The sequence below is a fragment of the Lissotriton vulgaris genome, chromosome 3_1 (genome assembly GCF_964263255.1).
Source record: "Lissotriton vulgaris chromosome 3_1, aLisVul1.2, whole genome shotgun sequence".
Lineage (NCBI taxonomy): Eukaryota > Metazoa > Chordata > Amphibia > Caudata > Salamandridae > Lissotriton > Lissotriton vulgaris.
In genome coordinates this window covers 1,316,317,916-1,316,339,023 of record NC_141689.1, presented here as the reverse complement: position 1 = coordinate 1,316,339,023, position 21,108 = coordinate 1,316,317,916, and positions in this window count along the sequence as shown.

Sequence of the window (21,108 nt, the reverse complement as noted above, 5' to 3'; positions counted from 1 at the left end):
AGCAACAGGAATGTCTAACAGCTAGGACAGCCAGGGAGAGGGTGAGGGACCAGTTCTGATAACTGTAGACCAGCGTGTTCCTTATGTAACAGCGGAACTGCAAGGCTCAACTAAGGACGTTTTGGTGGACACAGGTGCGCCGAAAAGTTCTGTTTCTCAAAACATGGTCCCTGGGGCGTCTCTGTCTGGCCATAAAAATGTTTTAGTGCATTTTTCTGGTATACCGGTTGTAACGCCCATTTCAAGGCCCTTTGCATTGACTATTGGTCCTTTTACTGGGGATTTGCAATTTCTGTTCACATCTGATTGTGGTGAAAATTTGATGGGTTTGGATTTATTGAAGAAATTGCATGCTACGATTTATTGTTCCCCGGCAGGTGTCTAAATGACCATGGGTCCAGCTGTAGCACGTGCTAAACAGTGTTTGTCGAAAGATGTGACCCTTCCTGTTGAATTTAAGGATGTGCCACCCACTCTGTGGGCGACAGGTGAAACAGATGTGGAACTGTTGCAGATATCACTAGTTTTAATACAGGTTAAGGACGGCGCTATTTTGCCTGGTATTCCCCAGAATAAAATACCACAGGCAGGTGAGCGAGCCTTATTGCAAATTATACAGAATTTGATTAAGAAAGGAGTGATTGAGGAGATAACAACTAATATTTGTAATAGCCCCATTCTTCCCTCCAATGCCCCTCCTCCTTACAATACGCACACTGATTCAGCCCCACATGCGTAGTATTCGGCTGCCTTCTAGTGCGTGGAAGCTGTCTGCAAGAACCACCACATCCTCTACCATTTCCCGTAAAAGCCTGCTGTAACAACACCTTCATCTTTAAATCCTTGTGCCTTTTCTCCGTCCTCTTTTTTTCCTCATTATCCCTATGTTCATAGTACTGCGCAATATTCAAACTAACAGAAGGAGACAAGGTGAACCAAGTACTTTCAGAGGCCTGTAATCGAGTCGCAATTTAAGGAAGCATATTAGAAACAAATCTATTAACAAACAATCGAACACCTCCCTCAATAGACAAATCCTGCCCACTGTAATCCAAAAACGTGCCTTCAAACTGAGTGAACAAACAATATGCACTCTCATCCTTCCTTCGTTGACAAGCCCATAATTTATCCCAATCCACCTTTCTTGGCGGGATAAGAGAATGTTATAGGTAATAATGCAGCCTGGCAATGCCAACATTTCCGCCCGAAGCTTATCATCTGGCTTTCTCTCCCAGTCCCATGCTTTAATTTGATCCCATGTACCTCCAAATTCCACAACATGATCTTGTGTTGCACTTGCCTCCAAATATCAACCAGAACCAGCAAACCAAAGAACATTTCAATATCAGCAAGAGTCATGACAGTGGAAGAAGCCGCTTCGTTCAATTTTTCATAATATGCAGTAGGATTTTTACTAAGGTCAGGTAATTGAGCCTTAAGAGACAATACTTCACTTCTTTTCCACTGAGTATAATCCCATTGCTCCTGAAACCTAGCCGCCACTGTCGCTCGAGTAACATTCCCGCGACCATCTGTTAATTCTGATATCTCAGGGTGATATACTGGATGAACCTCTCTCATACGAAATTGAAATACGGACCTGGGACTTTTCCCATGTAATCTTCCCCTATAAGCTATTATTGTCGCAACATTAGAAAAACCTGTCCTGGCCCACATTCACTAATATACACCCGATCTCTAATATCATATAAAATATGAGGTGCTTCTGCTTCAAAACACTGCTGCCAAAAGACAATTAAAGTTGCACACATATGTTTAAGGGCATGATGTTGTATAAAGGGCTCAAAATCTCTTGGTTGCCCAGATGTCTTCTACACTATAAATGGGATTACGGACCCATTGGGCAGCCTGATTGGCTATTACCTGTTTCTCATCGTCTCCCACATCAGATCGCACTAACGGTGCCATGCGCTCCTTAAATCTCATCCAATCCCTATCCTCAATTCCGCATACTGGTCTCCCACTATTTACTAATGTTAGAGGATGAAAAACCACAGTAAGTGAAGCAATAGAAATAACAGGCAGTAATGTCGCTGATGATTGTATCACAGGAGAAAGAGCTGGCGAGAGGGACGCTGAGGCAATAGGTGTGGCAGGGTAGTAACAGTCACAGTTGCCACAGACTGCAAAGAAACAGCAGGAAGAGGAGGAGGAGGACCCGAAGCCCTGCCATTGAAATAACAGCAGTAGATACAGGGACAGAGACAGTAGATACTGTACGGACGGCTGTGAGAGCTTCCGAACAGTAGGGTATATTTGTTGCGGAGCGTATGGAGGCGGGGTCGGGTGTCTATCAATTCTTCCACAAAAGTGTCATCTTCTTCCTGAACTACATGCGATTTATCAATGTGTAATCTTAACCTCCTATCTTCATATTCAATACCCTTTTCCTGCTTTTCCCTGTCACATGCCACAGCCTTCTGAGTCAAAGTCTCCATCCATACTTTTCCGGGCTTCTTTTTCTGCCTTTAATCATCTCTGCCTAGCTGCCTTTTGCCATGTTCTGAGGGAATCAAACATAGACTGCCTACTTCGTTTCTCAAACAACTGTTCTTTTAAATACTCAATCTTTAGTTCATCAAAAGTACCTGTCAACGGTCACTGTAACTCGGCATTTTCCCTCATATATTTGTGCCATAATGAACTAAACATAATAGGGCCAAGACCATGCTTCACATCCATATCAAAATTCGGAGTGCCTTCTGGAGGCGCCAACTGACATTCTTCCAATCGAGTATCAGTAAAACAACAACGACAACACAAAGAAAACAGCTTACTTATACTAGGCATTTTGAAAGAAAACACGTTCACTATTTTATGCCCAGCAAAACAATTGCAACTGTTTTTGTCCCAAAGGCGGTCCTTAGTCCGTACAAAATACAAACCAAAATGGTAACATTTCCACAAAGAAACAAAAGAAACTCATGTGATATATGCAGGTTAAACCAAGGTATTCTCCACTCCGGGGCATAGCTTGAGCTTCTGGCGCCCGGGGCTATTCCTTAGATTGCCGCCCATAGCAGTTGGGGGTGGGGGGGAGGGGGGTGCTGAGGAGAAAGGACTGCATTTAGCACAGAATGTACCTATTATAAAGGATTAAAGCTAAAAGGTGCATCATGAAGTTCAGCTGCCCTACAAGTGCAATACAATACAGGCTGTGCTGCATGTGCGCTGCACACTAGGTACATTTTTCATATGTGAGCCCTGGCGCGCTTTTCACTTCAAGGGATTTCAACATACATCCTACATTGTAATTTCTATCGAGTTTTGGCTTAAAAATGATAAAACCATAATCCAAATGATAAGAAAGCAAAATTGACTCCTTGACTATTACTTTACAGTCATTTTGTTTTAGCACATCGACCGGGTTGTTTCTTAGCCTTCACTTTTGTTGGAGGCAATGTTTTTGCTAAAATCAAATTTCTTAAGTGTTTATCTGTATAAAGCCCTGGGTGTTGACCTTTATCTGAGAAGGCAAACCAAAACATCCACTCTCCGTAACTTTATGGACATATGCCACAAAGGGTACTTGTGCCACTGCAAGGCATGCAATGCCTATAGCAGACTGATGGGCAGGGGCACCTATCAGCCACCTGAGATATCACCATATAGAGAAAAGAAGCGTCATAGGAACGGAATTGGTATTTGTAGATCTGAGTTAGCAATTGAAGCTCCCATGGCCTCATGTATTTGCTCCGGAGCCCAATGGATTGGATTCAACCTTGTAGCTTGGCTCTGTTGCGCCATCATTCCAACCCAATATCATGTACAGTATTTTAAACATTTTTTCTAATCTCCACATTCAGTGCTTTTCCCATTTCAACAAAAATGTTCCTGTCTTTTAACTTCCACACTCCCTTCACTCATCTCTCTTTCTTCTCATTGCGACGCCATCACATGCTATTTCATTTACTCGCTCCTCAGGTGTTACTTCCCCCGCCACCAGCAATCACCTCGGCGTGACGGTCTCCAAATATTATGACTACCCTCTGTAACGGGGACTCTACCATACGTGCACGAGGCACTTTGCATCCTCGCTACGCCACTGGAGCGTTCCGGTTTGTTTTTAAATTGCCCCAGTATTAAAGCCAATAGGAGATCGAATGCAGGCATGGGTAACCCTAATCCAGACCCCGCAAGCGTGTAAAAATTATTAATATGCAAGTGATCCCACCAAAAGTGAGTTTGAGCCCACCTGGTAATTCGAGGGGTACAGGGGGGCGGGGGGCTTCATGATGAAGTGTGCAACACATAAGTCTGGGTGAGAGTCCTGTACAAAGAATAAGTGTATTTCCCTTCACTAGTCTGGGAATAGGACTAGAACATAAAGGGAATTAAACAAAAGGAGAATGTGGACGGGGAGTCACAGAAGGAGAAAGGCGGGAGTTTAAAGAATGAGAGTGGGGACTCGGAGCTGAGCGAGCAGACACAGGATGTCAGGCAAGGAGGTGGAGAAAAGACGGGAGGGTGCGAAAAGGGCGAGGATCGAGGAAGAATGCAGCGCTAGCCTGTCCTGCATGGTGTGAGCTGGGGTGCAGACCGTCAGGCCGGCAGCATCCCCGGGGGTCCTCCCCAATCCTTTGAGGATCTCCAGTGCTGGAGCAACTCGGGTCCGTCTCACCCTCTCCGGAAAGGGGCCCTGCCTGAGTGTGTGTGCTCTGTGTAGCGCTCTAGTGCTCCGAGGGTCTCAGGCTTGAGCCCCGGAAGCACTACCCACAATGTATCACTTTCTGGCCAGGCGTGGCCAGAAAGCTTTAAATAAAGGGACGGAGGTGGCACGGCACTTCCGGTCCACACCAGTGCAGTAGTGTGTGTGTGTCCTGTATATTGGCTCTTTAAGCGGCGCAGCGCTTCAGGCCTTGTCAGGCCCTTAGCCCCCCACACTGGCGACGAAGGTGGGATTCGCCTAACTGGAGCGGCGCCAGGCCACGGCACCCCACGCCCGATCGGCAACTGTCCGCACACGCCAGTCGCAGCACTGGAGCGGGGTAAAGACGACAGCAAGAGCGAGGCCACCACCCGAAACAACGACTCTCTTACCGGTAAGCAGCATATGCAAAGAGCTGCGTGTGGCACCGGCGACGACAGCGGCAAATCAGCCCAAGCGGAGAAACACGCCGAGGAAAGCGGCCCAGCAGCGCGCGCATGCGCAGAGGTGAGGCGCTGACGTCGTCGAGAAGGCCCAGAAGAGCGCGAGAGCAGAGGAGCGCTTTGATCCAAACGAGCGCGAGGCCCCGTGAGCACGCAGGTGTCCCAGCGAGGCTGCCGGGCACACATCAACACGCACGAAGGGGCACACCAACAAGCACAAGCACAAGCAAACAGAGAGAGCACGCATATATAACAGACTGGGCAATAAAACACCGAAAAACAGAGGAAACACGCAGGGGAAACACCAATTTGGCATACAACCAACAAGCACAAGCAAGTGCAACCGACAAGACAAAGAAAGACACCTAGTGGGAGAGCGCCAAGCTACCACCCAACTCCAGAATGTCTACAAACCCAGGGGGAGCGACTGGTGGAGTGCAGCAAGCAGCCGCCCCGGCACAGCAGGCAGGACCCCCAGCGCAGGCAGTAAACCCAGGAACACAGCCGCCAGCACCGTCAGTTCACTCACAGATCCAAGCCCTGCCACCCTTCAGTGAACTGATAGATCCAGGCACAGCAGCACCCCGGTGGGCCGTGTGGCTCGGACAGCTGAACACCTACTTCACCGCAACGAGGGAGAAAGACAACGAAGTAAAAAGATCCCTACTATTACACTTTGGTGGCACAGAACTGTACAAGCTATTCAAACACTTACCAAACACGGGGGCGACACCGACTACGACGCAGCAGTTGATGCACTAAATGCACATTTCGACCCCCAGTTAAATCCGCACTATGAACGTTTCAAGTTCCGCCAGTCCAAACAGAGAGAAGGGGAAACCATGGACGCGTTTCATGCACGCTTAAGAGACCTGATAAGCACATGCACAGATGATGACGAAAAGAAGGAAGTTACCGCACAACTCATTCAGGGATGTCGCAACAAGCACCTGAGAACACTAATTCTAAGACAACCACGCATAACACTCGAAGAAATACTAATCCTTGCCAGGTCCCACGAGCTATCAGATGCACGTGCAATGGAAGCAGCCCTGAACCCACGAGCAGATGTGGGAACCACAGTGAAGACAGAAAGAGTAGACGCAGTTCGCAGTACTAATCGGGGAGGCAGAGGAAGATGGCCGACCAGAACACCGCGCCGAACAACATGCGGATACTGTGGCAGAGAGGAGCACAACCAAGATGGCTGCCCAGCACGTGGCAAGACATGCTCGAAGTGCGGAATACCCAACCATTTCGCAAGCGTATGCAGAGGTGGCTCCCGAGGAAGAGGAGCGTCAGGAAGGAAACCAATCACAGGAGCCGTGAGGCAGCTGTCACTAGACGATGCAACGTCGTCTCGAGCAAACAAATCACCGAGGCAAGCGCAATTCGAGGAATCCTCCACAGAGGACGAAGATGAATGTTACTACGTATTATTCGTGAGTGAACTAAAGAGGCGGCGAAGGCCTCAGCCAAAATGCCAAATACACATAGACGGATCTCCAGCGACCGGCGTTATTGACACGGGAGCCACCGTGAATGTCATGGGAATCCAACACTATAAAGCACTGAAGCCAAGACCCAAGCTAGTCCCCTCGAAGGCACGCATACTAACATACGGCAGCCAAGAACCCCTCCCGCTGCGAGGGAAGATGGTAGTCCAAGTGAAAGCGGAAGACAATGAAGTAACGACGACCTTCCATGTAATAGACAAAGAAGCAGATCTGCTCGTAGGAAGCAACACAGCGGAAGACCTCCGCCTCATTGCGTTTGCAAACGCCGTCAAAGCACTCCAAACTGAGGACATCCTGGAAATGTTCCCCACACTCTTTGAGGGCCTCTGCACCATCAAGCGACCGCTGATCAAACTACACATCGACCCCGCCATTCAACCAATGGCGCTGAGACACCGAAGGATACCATTTCACCTGCGCACCGCCGTAGAAAAGGAACTAAACCAACTAGAAGCACAAGGTGTGATTGAGAAAGTATCAGGACCAACTCTGTGGGTATCCCCGATGGTAATAGCCGAGAAGCCACGCCAGCCAGGCAAGATCCGCATCTGCATAGATATGAGGATCCCGAACAAAGCCATACGACGGGAACGACACCTCACTCCAACAGTAGATGACATCCTGACAGACTTGAATGGGGCCCAATGGTTCTCTAAGTTGGACCTTAACGCAGGATATCATCAGCTCAGACTAGCGGAGGAGAGCCGCTACATAACAACATTCTCAACGCACCTGGGGCTGAGACGATACAAGCGACTGAATTTCGGCATATCGTCCGCAGCCGAGATTTTTCAAAATACAATTAAAGAAATCTTATCCGGACTCGAAGGGGTACTGAACGTAAGCGACGATATCTTGATCCATGCCAAAACGAGTGAGGAACATCACCAAAGACTGAAAGCTACCCTACAGAGACTCACACAGTATGGCATTACCTTGCACAAAGATAAATGCCAATTCTTCAGAAAATCAATAGAATTCTTCGGGTACGTGTTTGACGGAGTGAAAGTGGACCCACGCAAATCCCACGCCATCAAGAACGCTCTAGCACCCACAACCGCGTCCGAAGTGAGGAGTTTCTTAGGGATGGCACAGTACTGTGCAAGATTTATACCCAAGCTAGCTACCATCGCGGAGCCCTTAAGAAACCTGACGAAGAAAGACAGTTCATGGAAGTGGACAGACTCTGAAGACAAAGCGTTTCACCGAATCAAGGAGGCACTGCTGGACAGCACAACGATGGCATACTTCAACACTGCGAGACCCACCGAGATATTGGTAGATGCCAGCCCAGTAGGCCTAGGAGCCCTCCTGTCACAAGAAACCGAACCCGGGGTGTGGGCCCCGTTGGCATTTGCAAGCAAGGCCCTGACAGCGACAGAGTCGCGATACTCACAAATTGAAAGAGAGGCACTGGCCGTAAAATGGGCCTGCACCCACTTTCACCTCTACATATCTGGCCACCCGTTCAGAATGGTGATGGACCACCAACCGTTAATTCCTCTGTTCCGAGGCACTGCACCTCACCCACCACCGAGAATTGAACGCTGGGCCATCCAGGTTCAACAGTACCAAATGGATCTTGTGTATAGACCTGGGGCGAAAAACCCGGCAGATTTTCTGTCACGCCACCCCCTCACAGAAGGATCACTCAATGCAGACCAAGAAAGACAGACCGAAGAGTTCATCAATATGCTATCAACGGGAGCATGCCCCTGTGCACTAACCGCGGATACCATCACTTCCCACTATGACAGTGATGCAGTCGTCAAAAGGGTGAAAGAAGCAATACACTCAGGAACGTGGGCAAACTTCCTGAAGGATACCAATGGATGGAACGAAGCAGACAGAACACGCCTACACCAGTTTTGGAAAATTCACAATGACCTCAGCTGCGCTGACAATGGTCTAGTACTGCGAGGAGCTCGCGTAGTCATCCCCAAGGCCCTACAAGAGAGGGCAACCACCCTGGCACACGAGGGACACCAAGGCACCCGCAGGATGAAAGCGAGGATGCGAGAGAAAATATGGTTCCCCAACATGGAAGAGAGCGTTGATTCCCTCGTGCGGGAGTGTCGGGCATGCCAAATTACCAGCAGCCCTGAAGTACCAGCCCCAGTGATCACGGAAGACCATGCCCCATCGCCATGGGCATGGCTAAGCTTGGACTTTGGGAGTTTCCCAGATGGGAAGATCACAGTAGTACTAATGGACAGCTACACCAAGTACCCCATAGTAGAAACAGCAGCATCAACCAGCTTCGCGAACATTCGCCCCATCCTCAGCAAAGCATTCGCGTTATTCGGCATTCCGATTGTCATCAAAACAGACAATGGACCCCCATTCCAGGGGAGCGAATTCAAGGAGTTTCTGAAAAACCTGGGAATAAAACATCACCGAATCACTCCTCAGTGGCCACAGGCCAATGGCGAGGTGGAACGTTTTATGAGGACAATAAACAAAGTGCTGCGAATATCATCCGCAGAAGGGAGTGACCCAGAAGAAACACTGCAAGCCTTCCTAAGGGAATACCGCAGCACACCACACAGTACCACCATGCAATCACCATGGGCGTTGATGCTGGCCGGACCACGGAGAGACCTGTTGCCCATGGCCGACAACTGGACTCCCACTCCCTACTCGCCAGCAGACACACAAGAACGGAGAAGAAGGACCAACGAGAAAGCAAGTTACAAGAGGAGAGCCCAAACAAAGACCCTAAACCCGGGGGAGACCGTGTTGATTCGAACAAGGAGGCCAGGAGGAAAATTCAGGACGCCATTCGAACCGGAACCCTGGGTCATCAAGGAAACCAGAGGAACGGCAATCACAGTCAGCCGAGATGGAGAAGAAGTGACTCGAAACGTATCATGGTTCAAACCGATACCCACACCGAGAGAACAGAACTCCAGCCATGACCCATCTGCAGCAAGGGAGGAAGAAGAAAACGCAACCACAACCAACGCAAGCCTGCCACCAGACACCGCAGAAGAACAATCTCTGCCACCACCAAGACCCGCTCGAGACCAGACACCCCTGAGAGGCAAGTGGCAATACAATCTTAGACCCAATCCACGGCCCAATCACAGACTGGCTGATTTTGCATGTTAAACTGTTTGTTCGGTTCATTTTCAAAATCCAAGTTGGGAAGGGATGTAGCGCTCTAGTGCTCCGAGGGTCTCAGGCTTGAGCCCCGGAAGCACTACCCACAATGTATCACTTTCTGGCCAGGCGTGGCCAGAAAGCTTTAAATAAAGGGACGGAGGTGGCACGGCACTTCCGGTCCACACCAGTGCAGTAGTGTGTGTGTGTCCTGTATATTGGCTCTTCAAGCGGCGCAGCGCTTCAGGCCTTGTCAGGCCCTTAGCCCCCCACACTCTGAACTCATGTGGCTGCCAGCATCAAACACGTTGACACATGTCTGGTGTGTGCTTAAGATATCCCAGTTCGTGGTACGTTAGGCAGCAAATGAAGCCGGAAAGAACGAGCATAGGCTAGGTGTCACCCCCGTAAAGGAGTCTGTCTCTCTTAGACTCTCCATGAACTGACCCTCTCTGGAGCCTTCACTTGTCAGGCGAGGTCAGCTATCTGAATGTAGGATCACTTTCCCCACCACACACGCACACACCCCCCTGAGCTGTCCTATCCTCTTCTCTAAAGCCAGCTTTTCCCTCGGAGGCTCCTGCTGACTCCCACCTGAGACATTGTGGAGTCAGTCACTCCGAAGGGTCCCGAGACCAACGGTAATCATGCTTCACTGCCCCGCCTCGTTGTGCGCTATTTAAAAAAGAAAAATGTCCCTAGGGCCACCACATCAGGGTTGACCTCGAGAAGTTATAAAGCTATGCGCTGTCCCCACCCACCGCCAGGAGCACGGCTCAGACCTATCTTCACCTACTGCTAAGGAGAGGTGGCGGGTGACGGGCCCGATTAAAGAGTATGTTGGTGGCACTGTGTCAATCACAATCGGGCACAAATATTTCTCACAAGGAAGTCGGTCTCCTGTTTAGCTCTTACATTTCCTGTGAAGACTCCACGGTGGGCAGCAGCACCTGCAAACACGTCCCGTTCTTTGTTGGGGTAGGGGTTCTGCAGCAAATCGCCCAGCACTCCCGACACTTCACTCAAGAGAGCGCATGGTGGCGCGGTGGCTGGCCAAAAAGGATGTCCAGGGCCGTCATTGGAAGTGCTTTCGTCGCTACAAGATTGACGGCCCTCGGACCCAGATACACAGTACGCCACACCGCCACTATGCTAGGTGGTGAGTGCAGCATTTGCAAGCAGGTGTGCTTGCACTTCATACATGTGTGCAGGGCTGCTCAGCAACAGCCGCACATGTGGGGGCTGGTGGGTTTACTTCACTGTCAGTGTCCCCAAATAATAAAGGCCACAGGCCACCAATGCTGCGCAACCACCACCGTCCCCAAAATAGTGCCGCCTGGGGTAGCTGCCCCCCTAGCTGCGCCACTGCCACTGCCGCCTCTTCAGACCAAACGGTCAGATCCAAGGGTCTGCCATTCAGAACTCCAGTCTGGATGACCAGTGGGCGAGGCACCGTCCGGCGAGACAGAAGGGGCAGCTGGGAGTACCAGAAACTCTTCGTGCAGGGATCCCTGATCAGTCCGTCCAGCCTGACGATAGCTTTGACCTCTCCCCGTTCACCGAAGGGGATGGGTAACTCACCTGAAGGAGTCACTGTCCGGCCACCAACTGAAGGAAGTGGCCCCATTAGGGTCACCCGGGTCACTCACGACCACCTCTCAGCCTTCCTTTCCAAATTAAGAGTTGGTCAGGCAATAGAGAATACAAACCAGTAATTGTTTATACAAAGTACAAAGTACACTCAGAACGGAGCCCTGTCTGCCTAATCACTAGGAGTGCTGCAGAAGGACAAAAGTCCACAAGCATAGAGATACATTTAGCACATTTCATAACTTGGCTAAAATACGCCCATAGTGGCATTTTTCAGGCAGGTGCTTCGAAGCAATACAAACATGAGAGAAAACAAAACAATCTCAGTACTCATTTCTTACAAAGTTGCAGAGTCCAAGGCCACTACAGGTGGGCCAGTCTTCTGACTAGTGCGAGAAGTCCCATATCTAATGAGAAAGGTATGCGCTAATAAAATCAGTACGTTCATTAGAGTAGCAAAACTCAGCTCCGAAGAAACATAACTCGGAGAAGGTCGTTTCTCGGAAGTGGCAAACAATAGGTTTTGATCATAATACTAAATGACGCTCATACACAAAATGGCGCCGCAAATGCTAACTTACCCAGAGCAATGGGAAAAGGCCCCCTCTCTAGAGTAACAGACTCAGGTCATGAACTATTGTGTGAAAGAAGAGAAATATGCATTGTCTCCACAACTATACCAGAACATGTGGAACTTGTGGTATATTTATCACCAGGGTGTATTTTTTGGGTGACGATCCAATAACAAATGGATATAATTAATGTATTCAAGAAAGACATTGATCAAGAGAGTGCTGTATGATAATTGATTTACTCTGTTTTGTATTGTTAAAATCAATAAAAGTGTGATAAAGTAAAGACAGGCCATTGTCATTGTTTTACCACTGGATTACAATTTTTTCAGCTCCCTTCTTTCCATTGACCATTAACTCTTCTCAGGTGTATTAGTCAAATTGCTTAAACTAACCTGAAACAAGACTATGGTTGTTAGAAAGCACTGCATTAAAAATTCAGAATTAAAAATAAGGGAGCCTATTCATGAGCCGTTTTGCGTCACTCTTGCACCTCGAAACATGGTGCAAGAGTGAAGCAAACCGTACATGTCATTTATGAAGACACAGAAGGCCACTGTGTTGTTTTTGTGGGGCACCTTCCTGCACAAAAAGAATCTGATAGGCATATTACTTTTTCTGTGCGTGCTGCAGAATGCATCAGACATTGAAAACGGTAGTAACAAGGAGAAATGTGTTAAACAAACTTGGGGAGTTGTGTGGGAACACCCATGCATGTCCATAGAGCGCCTCCATTTCACAGAGGATAATTGTAGGAGAGTAGGGTCTGCTATCCTATGGTCACCCCACATTTTTGATTTTTGCTTCAGTGGTTTATGACTTAATGTGGCTGTGGTCCTGCTAATCAGACCCACAGCCTGCTGTTCTCTCTCTAAATTACTGCCAATGCACTCTTGGTGCATTACGAATTGGAACTGGTTCACCTTATAGGCCCCTGTAACAGTGTACTCCAGGTACCCAGGGCATAGGTGTATCCAAGGCCTACCAGGGGCTGCAGCATGTATTGTGCCACCCCTGGCCTGGCCTCCATATTTGACACAACTGGCTGATCAATCAGTTGAGGTAAGTTGGTATAATCACCTGTTACTGAGATATAGTATTCCTATATCTAACCTGGTAACCTATAAGCCACTCCTATGGAAGGCCTCGACAATCCTGGACGATTCAGAAAAGGGGGTGGTGATGAACAGAGTGTCTGAATTAAGCAGACCACTCTTACCCAGTCCAAAGATTAGGGCTTGAACCACCACCGTTATTTAGCTCACTGCAAAATCGCAGCTCGGAACCTGGCTATATGCAAATTAGTCTGTCCCTGGCCCAGTGCATCATGGGAACAAGGCAGACCAAACTACCAAGCCAATTCTTCACCAGAAAGGAGACAAGCTTCCGGGGACCGGTTTCTGGCATTTCAGCCGTCGTCGGCCCGGCTTGCTTGAATCTTGATGGTGCAGTGAGCAAGGGACTCATGTCTGAGTATACCCTGCCACACCTATAGTGGCCAAAAACGATTCAGAAAAGGGGGTGGTGATGAACAGAGTGTCTGAATTAAGCAGACCACTCTTACCCAGTCCAAAGATCAGCGCTTGATCCATCACCGTTATTTAGCTCACTGCACCATCCCAGCTCAGAACCTGGCTATATGCAAATTAGTCTGTCCCTGGCCCAGTGCATCATGGGAACAGGGCAGACCAAACTATCAAGCCAATTCTTCACCAGAAAGGAAAGGAGACAAGCTTCCGGGGACCGGTTTCTGGCATTTCAGACGTCGTCAGCCCGGCTTGCTTGAATCCTGATGGTGCAGTGAGCAAGGGACTCATGTCTGAGTATACCCTGCCACACCTATAGTGGCCAAAAACGATTCAGAAAAGGGGGTGGTGATGAACAGAGTGTCTGAATTAAGCAGATCACTCTTACCCAGTCCAAAGATCAGGGCTTGATCCATCACCGTTATTTAGCTCACTGCACCATCCCAGCTCAGAACCTGGCTATATGCAAATTAGTCTGTCCCTGGCCCAGTGCATCATGGGAACAGGGCAGACCAAACTACCAAGCCAATTCTTCACCAGAAAGGAGACAAGCTTCCGGGGACCGGTTTCTGGCATTTCAGCCATCGCCGGACCGGCTTGCTTGAATCCTGATGGTGCAGTGAGCAAGGGACTCATGTCTGAGTATACCCTGCCACACCTATAGTGGCCAAAAACGATTCAGAAAAGGGGGTGGTGATGAACAGAGTGTCTGAATTAAGCAGACCACTCTTACCCAGTCCAAAGATCAGGGCTTGATCCATCACCGTTATTTAGCTCACTGCACCATCCCAGCTCAGAACCTAGCTATATGCAAATTAGTCTGTCCCTGGCCCAGTGCATCATGGGAACAGGGCAGACCAAACTACCAAGCCAATTCTTCACCAGAAAGGAGACAAGCTTCCGGGGACCGGTTTCTGGCATTTCAGCCGTCGTCGGCCCGGCTTGCTTGAATCCTGATGGTGCAGTGAGCAAGGGACTCATGTCTGAGTATACCCTGCCACACCTATAGTGGCCAAAAACGATTCAGAAAAGGGGGTGGTGATGAACAAAGTGTCTGAATTAAGCAGACCACTCTTACCCAGTCCAAAGATCAGGGCTTGATCCATCACGGTTATTTAGCTCACTGCACCATCCCAGCTCAGAACCTGGCTATATGCAAATTAGTCTGTCCCTGGCCCAGTGCATCATGGGAACAGGGCAGACCAAACTACCAAGCCAATTCTTCACCAGAAAAGAGACAAGCTTCTGGGGACCGGTTTCTGGCATTTCAGCCGTCGTCGGCCCGGCTTGCTTGAATCCTGATGGTGCAGTGAGCAAGGGACTCATGTCTGAGTATACCCTGCCACACCTATAGTGGCCAAAAACGATTCAGAAAAGGGGGTGGTGATGAACAGAGTGTCTGAATTAAGCAGACCACTCATACCCAGTCCAAAGATCAGGGCTTGATCCATCACCGTTATTTAGCTCACTGTACCATCCCAGCTCAGAACCTGGCTATATGCAAATTAGTCTGTCCCCGGCCCAGTGCATCATAGGAACAGGGCAGACCAAACTACCAAGCCAATTCTTCACCAGAAAGGAGACAAGCTTCCGGGGACCGGTTTCTGGCATTTCAGCCGTCGTCGGCCCGGCTTGCTTGAATCCTGATGGTGCAGTGAGCAAGGGACTCATGTCTGAGTATACCCTGCCACACCTATAGTGGCCAAAAAGATTCAGAAAAGTGGTGGTGATGAACAGAGTGTCTGAATTAAGCAGATCACTCTTACCCAGTCCAAAGATCAGGGCTTGATCCATCACCGTTATTTAGCTCACTGCACCATCCCAGCTCAGAACCTGGCTATATGCAAATTAGTCTGTCCCTGGCCCAGTGCATCATGGGAACAGGGCAGACCAAACTACCAAGCCAATTCTTCACCAGAAAGGAGACAAGCTTCCGGGGACCGGTTTCTGGCATTTCAGCCGTCGTCGGCCCGGCTTGCTTGAATCCTGATGGTGCAGTGAGCAAGGGACTCATGTCTGAGTATACCCTGCCACACCTATAGTGGCCAAAAACGATTCAGAAAAGGGGGTGGTGATGAACAGAGTGTCTGAATTAAGCAGACCACTCTTACCCAGTCCAAAGATCAGGGCTTGATCCATCACCGTTATTTAGCTCACTGCACCATCCCAGCTCAGAATCTGGCTATATGCAAATTAGTCTGTCCCTGGCCCAGTGCATCATGGGAACAGGGCAGACCAAACTACCAAGCCAATTCTTCACCAGAAAGGAGACAAGCTTCCGGGGACCGGTTTCTGGCATTTCAGCCATCGTCGGACCGGCTTGCTTGAATCCTGATGGTGCAGTGAGCAAGGGACTCATGTCTGAGTATACCCTGCCACACCTATAGTGGCCAAAAACGATTCAGAAAAGGGGGTGGTGATGAACAGAGTGTCTGAATTAAGCAGACCACTCTTACCCAGTCCAAAGATCAGGGCTTGATCCATCACCATTATTTAGCTCACTGCACCATTCCAGCTCAGAACCTAGCTATATGCAAATTAGTCTGTCCCTGGCCCAGTGCATCATGGGAACAGGGCAGACCAAACTACCAAGCCAATTCTTCACCAGAAAGGAGACACGCTTCCGGGGACCGGTTTCTGGCATTTCAGCCGTCGTCGGCCCGGCTTGCTTGAATCCTGATGGTGCAGTGAGCAAGGGACTCATGTCTGAGTATACCCTGCCACACCTATAGTGGCCAAAAACGATTCAGAAAAGGGGGTGGTGATGAACAGAGTGTCTGAATTAAGCAGACCACTCTTACCCAGTCCAAAGATCAGGGCTTGATCCATCACGGTTATTTAGCTCACTGCACCATCCCAGCTCAGAACCTGGCTATATGCAAATTAGTCTGTCCCTGGCCCAGTGCATCATGGGAACAGGGCAGACCAAACTACCAAGCCAATTCTTCACCAGAAAGGAGACAAGCTTCCGGGGACCGGTTTCTGGCATTTCAGCCGTCGTCGGCCCGGCTTGCTTGAATCCTGATGGTGCAGTGAGCAAGGGACTCATGTCTGAGTATACCCTGCCACACCTATAGTGGCCAAAAACGATTCAGAAAAGGGGGTGGTGATGAACAGAGTGTCTGAATTGAGCAGACCACTCTTACCCAGTCCAAAGATCAGGGCTTGATCCATCACCGTTATTTAGCTCACTGTACCATCCCAGCTCAGAACCTGGCTATATGCAAATTAGTCTGTCCCCGGCCCAGTGCATCATAGGAACAGGGCAGACCAAACTACCAAGCCAATTCTTCACCAGAAAGGAGACAAGCTTCCCGGGACCGGTTTCTGGCATTTCAGCCGTCGTCGGCCCGGCTTGCTTGAATCCTGATGGTGCAGTGAGCAAGGGACTCATGTCTGAGTATACCCTGCCACACCTATAGTGGCCAAAAACGATTCAGAAAAGGGGGTGGTGATGAACAGAGTGTCTGAATTAAGCAGACCACTCTTACCCAGTCCAAAGATCAGGGCTTGATCCATCACCGTTATTTAGCTAACTGCACCATCCCAGCTCAGAACCTGGCTATATGCAAATTAGTCTGTCCCTGGCCCAGTGCATCATGGGAACAGGTCAGACCAAACTACCAAGCCAATTCTTCACCAGAAAGGAGACAAGCTTCCGGGGACCGGTTTCTGGCATTTCAGCCGTCGTCGGCCCGGCTTGCTTGAATCCTGATGGTGCAGTGAGCAAGGGACTCAAGTCTGAGTATACCCTGCCACACCTATAGTGGCCAAAAACGATTCAGAAAAGGGGGTGGTGATGAACAGAGTGTCTGAATTAAGCAGACCACTCTTACGCAGTCCAAAGATCAGGGCTTGATCCATCACCGTTATTTAGCTCACTGCATCATCCCAGCTCAGAACCTGGCTATATGCAAATTAGTCTGTCCCTGGCCCAGTGCATCATGGGAACAGGGCAGACCAAACTACCAAGCCAATTCTTCACCAGAAAGGAGACAAGCTTCCGGGGACCGGTTTCTGGCATTTCAGCCGTCGTCGGCCCGGCTTGCTTGAATCCTGGTGGTGCAGTGAGCAAGGGACTCATGTCTGAGTATACCCTGCCACACCTATAGTGGCCAAAAACGATTCAGAAAAGGGGGTGGTGATGAACAGAGTGTCCAAATTAAGCAGACCACTCTTACCCAGTCCAAAGATCAGGGCTTGATCCATCACCGTTATTTAGCTCACTGCACCATCCCAGCTCAGAACCTGGCTATATGCAAATTAGTCTGTCCCTGGCCCAGTGCATCATGGGAACAAGGCAGACCAAACTACCAAGCCAATTCTTCACCAGAAAGGAGACAAGCTTCCGGGGACCGGTTTCTGGCATTTCAGCCGTCGTCGGCCCGGCTTGCTTGAATCCTGATGGTGCAGTGAGCAAGGGACTCATGTCTGAGTATACCCTGCCACACCTATAGTGGCCAAAAACGATTCAGAAAAGGGGGTGGTGATGAACAGAGTGTCTGAATTAAGCAGACCACTCTTACCCAGTCCAAAGATCAGGGCTTGATCCATCACCGTTATTTAGCTCACTGTACCATCCCAGCTCAGAACCTGGCGATATGCAAATTAGTCTGTCCCCGGCCCAGTGCATCATAGGAACAGGGCAGACCAAACTACCAAGCCAATTCTTCACCAGAAAGGAGACAAGCTTCCGGGGACCGGTTTCTGGCATTTCAGCCGTCGTCGGCCCGGCTTGCTTGAATCCTGATGGTGCAGTGAGCAAGGGACTCATGTCTGAGTATACCCTGCCACACCTATAGTGGCCAAAAACGATTCAGAAAAGGGGGTGGTGATGAACAGAGTGTCTGAATTAAGCAGACCACTCTTACCCAGTCCAAAGATCAGGGCTTGATCCATCACCGTTATTTAGCTAACTGCACCATCCCAGCTCAGAACCTGGCTATATGCAAATTAGTCTGTCCCTGGCCCAGTGCATCATGGGAACAGGGCAGACCAAACTACCAAGCCAATTCTTCACCAGAAAGGAGACAAGCTTCCGGGGACCGGTTTCTGGCATTTCAGCCGTCGTCGGCCCGGCTTGCTTGAATCCTGATGGTGCAGTGAGCAAGGGACTCAAGTCTGAGTATACCCTGCCACACCTATAGTGGCCAAAAACGATTCAGAAAAGGGGGTGGTGATGAACAGAGTGTCTGAATTAAGCAGACCACTCTTACGCAGTCCAAAGATCAGGGCTTGATCCATCACCGTTATTTAGCTCACTGCATCATCCCAGCTCAGAACCTGGCTATATGCAAATTAGTCTGTCCCTGGCCCAGTGCATCATGGGAACAAGGCAGACCAAACTACCAAGCCAATTCTTCACCAGAAAGGAGACAAGCTTCCGGGGACCGGTTTCTGGCATTTCAGCCGTCGTCGGCCCGGCTTGCTTGAATCCTGATGGTGCAGTGAGCAAGGGACTCATGTCTGAGTATACCCTGCCACACCTATAGTGGCCAAAAACGATTCAGGACAGGGGGTGGTGATGAACAGAGTGTCTGAATTAAGCAGACCACTCTTACCCAGTCCAAAGATCAGGGCTTGATCCATCACCGTTATTTAGCTCACTGTACCATCCCAGCTCAGAACCTGGCTATATGCAAATTAGTCTGTCCCCGGCCCAGTGCATCATAGGAACAGGGCAGACCAAACTACCAAGCCAATTCTTCACCAGAAAGGAGACAAGCTTCCGGGGACCGGTTTCTGGCATTTCAGCCGTCGTCGGCCCGGCTTGCTTGAATCCTGGTGGTGCAGTGAGCAAGGGACTCATGTCTGAGTATACCCTGCCACACCTATAGTGGCCAAAAACGATTCAGAAAAGGGGGTGGTGATGAACAGAGTGTCCAAATTAAGCAGACCACTCTTACCCAGTCCAAAGATCAGGGCTTGATCCATCACCGTTATTTAGCTCACTGCACCATCCCAGCTCAGAACCTTGCTATATGCAAATTAGTCTGTCCCTGGCCCAGTGCATCATGGGAACAGGGCAGACCAAACTACCAAGCCAATTCTTCACCAGAAAGGAGACAAGCTTCCGGGGACCGGTTTCTGGCATTTCAGCCGTCGTCGGCCCGGCTTGCTTGAATCCTGATGGTACAGTGAGCAAGGGACTCATGTCTGAGTATACCCTGCCACACCTAAAGTAGCCAAAAACGATTCAGAAAAGGGGGTGGTGATGAACAGAGTGTCTGAATTAAGCAGACCACTCTTACCCAGTCCAAAGATCAGGGCTTGATCCATCACCGTTATTTAGCTCACTGCACCATCCCAGCTCAGAACCTGGCTAAATGCAAATTAGTCTGTCCCTGGCCCAGTGCATCATGGGAACAGGGCAGACCAAACTACCAAACCAATTCTTCACCAGAAAGGAGACAAGCTTCCGGGGACCGGTTTCTGGCATTTCAGCCGTCGTCAGCCCGGCTTGCTTGAATCCTGATGGTGCAATGAGCAAGGGACTCATGTCTGAGTATACCCTGCCACACCTATAGTGGCCAAAAACGATTCAGAAAAGGGGGTGGTGATGAACAGAGTGTCTGAATTACGCAGACCACTCCTACCCAGTCCAAAGATCAGGGCTTGATCCATCACCGTTATTTAGCTCACTGCACCATCCCAGCTCAGAACCTGGCTATATGCAAATTAGTCTGTCCATGGCCCAGTGCATCATGGGAACAGGGAGACCAAACTACCAAGCCAATTCTTCACCAGAAAGGAGACAAGCTTCCGGGGACCGGTTTCTGGCATTTCAGCCGTCGTCGGCCCGGCTTGCTTGAATCCTGATGGTGCAGTGAGCAAGGGACTCATGTCTGAGTATACCCTGCCACACCTATAGTGGCCAAAAACGATTCAGAAAAGGGGGTGGTGATGAACAGAGTGTCTGAATTAAGCAGACCACTCTTACCCAGTCCAAAGATCAGGGCTTGATCCATCACGGTTATTTAGCTCCCTGCACCATCCCAGCTCAGAACCTGGCTATATGCAAATTAGTCTGTCCCTGGCCCAGTGCATCATGGGAACAGGGCAGACCAAACTACCAAGCCAAATCTTCACCAGAAAGGAGACAAGCTTCCGGGGACCGGTTTCTGGCATTTCAGCCGTCGTCGGCCCGGCTTGCTTGAATCCTGATGGTGCAGTGAGCAAGGGACTCATGTCTGAGTATACCCTGCCACACCTATAGTGGCCAAAAACGATTCAGAAAAGGGGGTGGTGATGAACAGAGTGTCTGAATTAGGCAGACCACTCTTACCCAGTCCAAAGATCAGGGCTTGCTCCATCACCGTTATTAGGCTCACTGCACCATCCCAGCTCAGAACCTGGCTATATGCAAATTAGACTGTCCCTGGCCCAGTGCATCATGGGAACAGGGCAGACCAAACTACCAAGCCAATTCTTCACCAGAAAGGAGACAAGCTTCCGGGGACCGGTTTCTGGCATTTCAGCTGTCGTCGGCCCGGCTTGCTAGAATCCTGATATTGCAGTGAGCAAGGGACTCATGTCTGAGTATACCCTGCCACACCTATAGTGGCCAAAAACGATTCAGAAAAGGGGGTGGTGATGAACAGAGTGTCTGAATTAAGCATACCACTCTTACCCAGTCCAAAGATCAGGGCTTGATCCATCACCGTTATTTAGCTCACTGCACCATCCCAG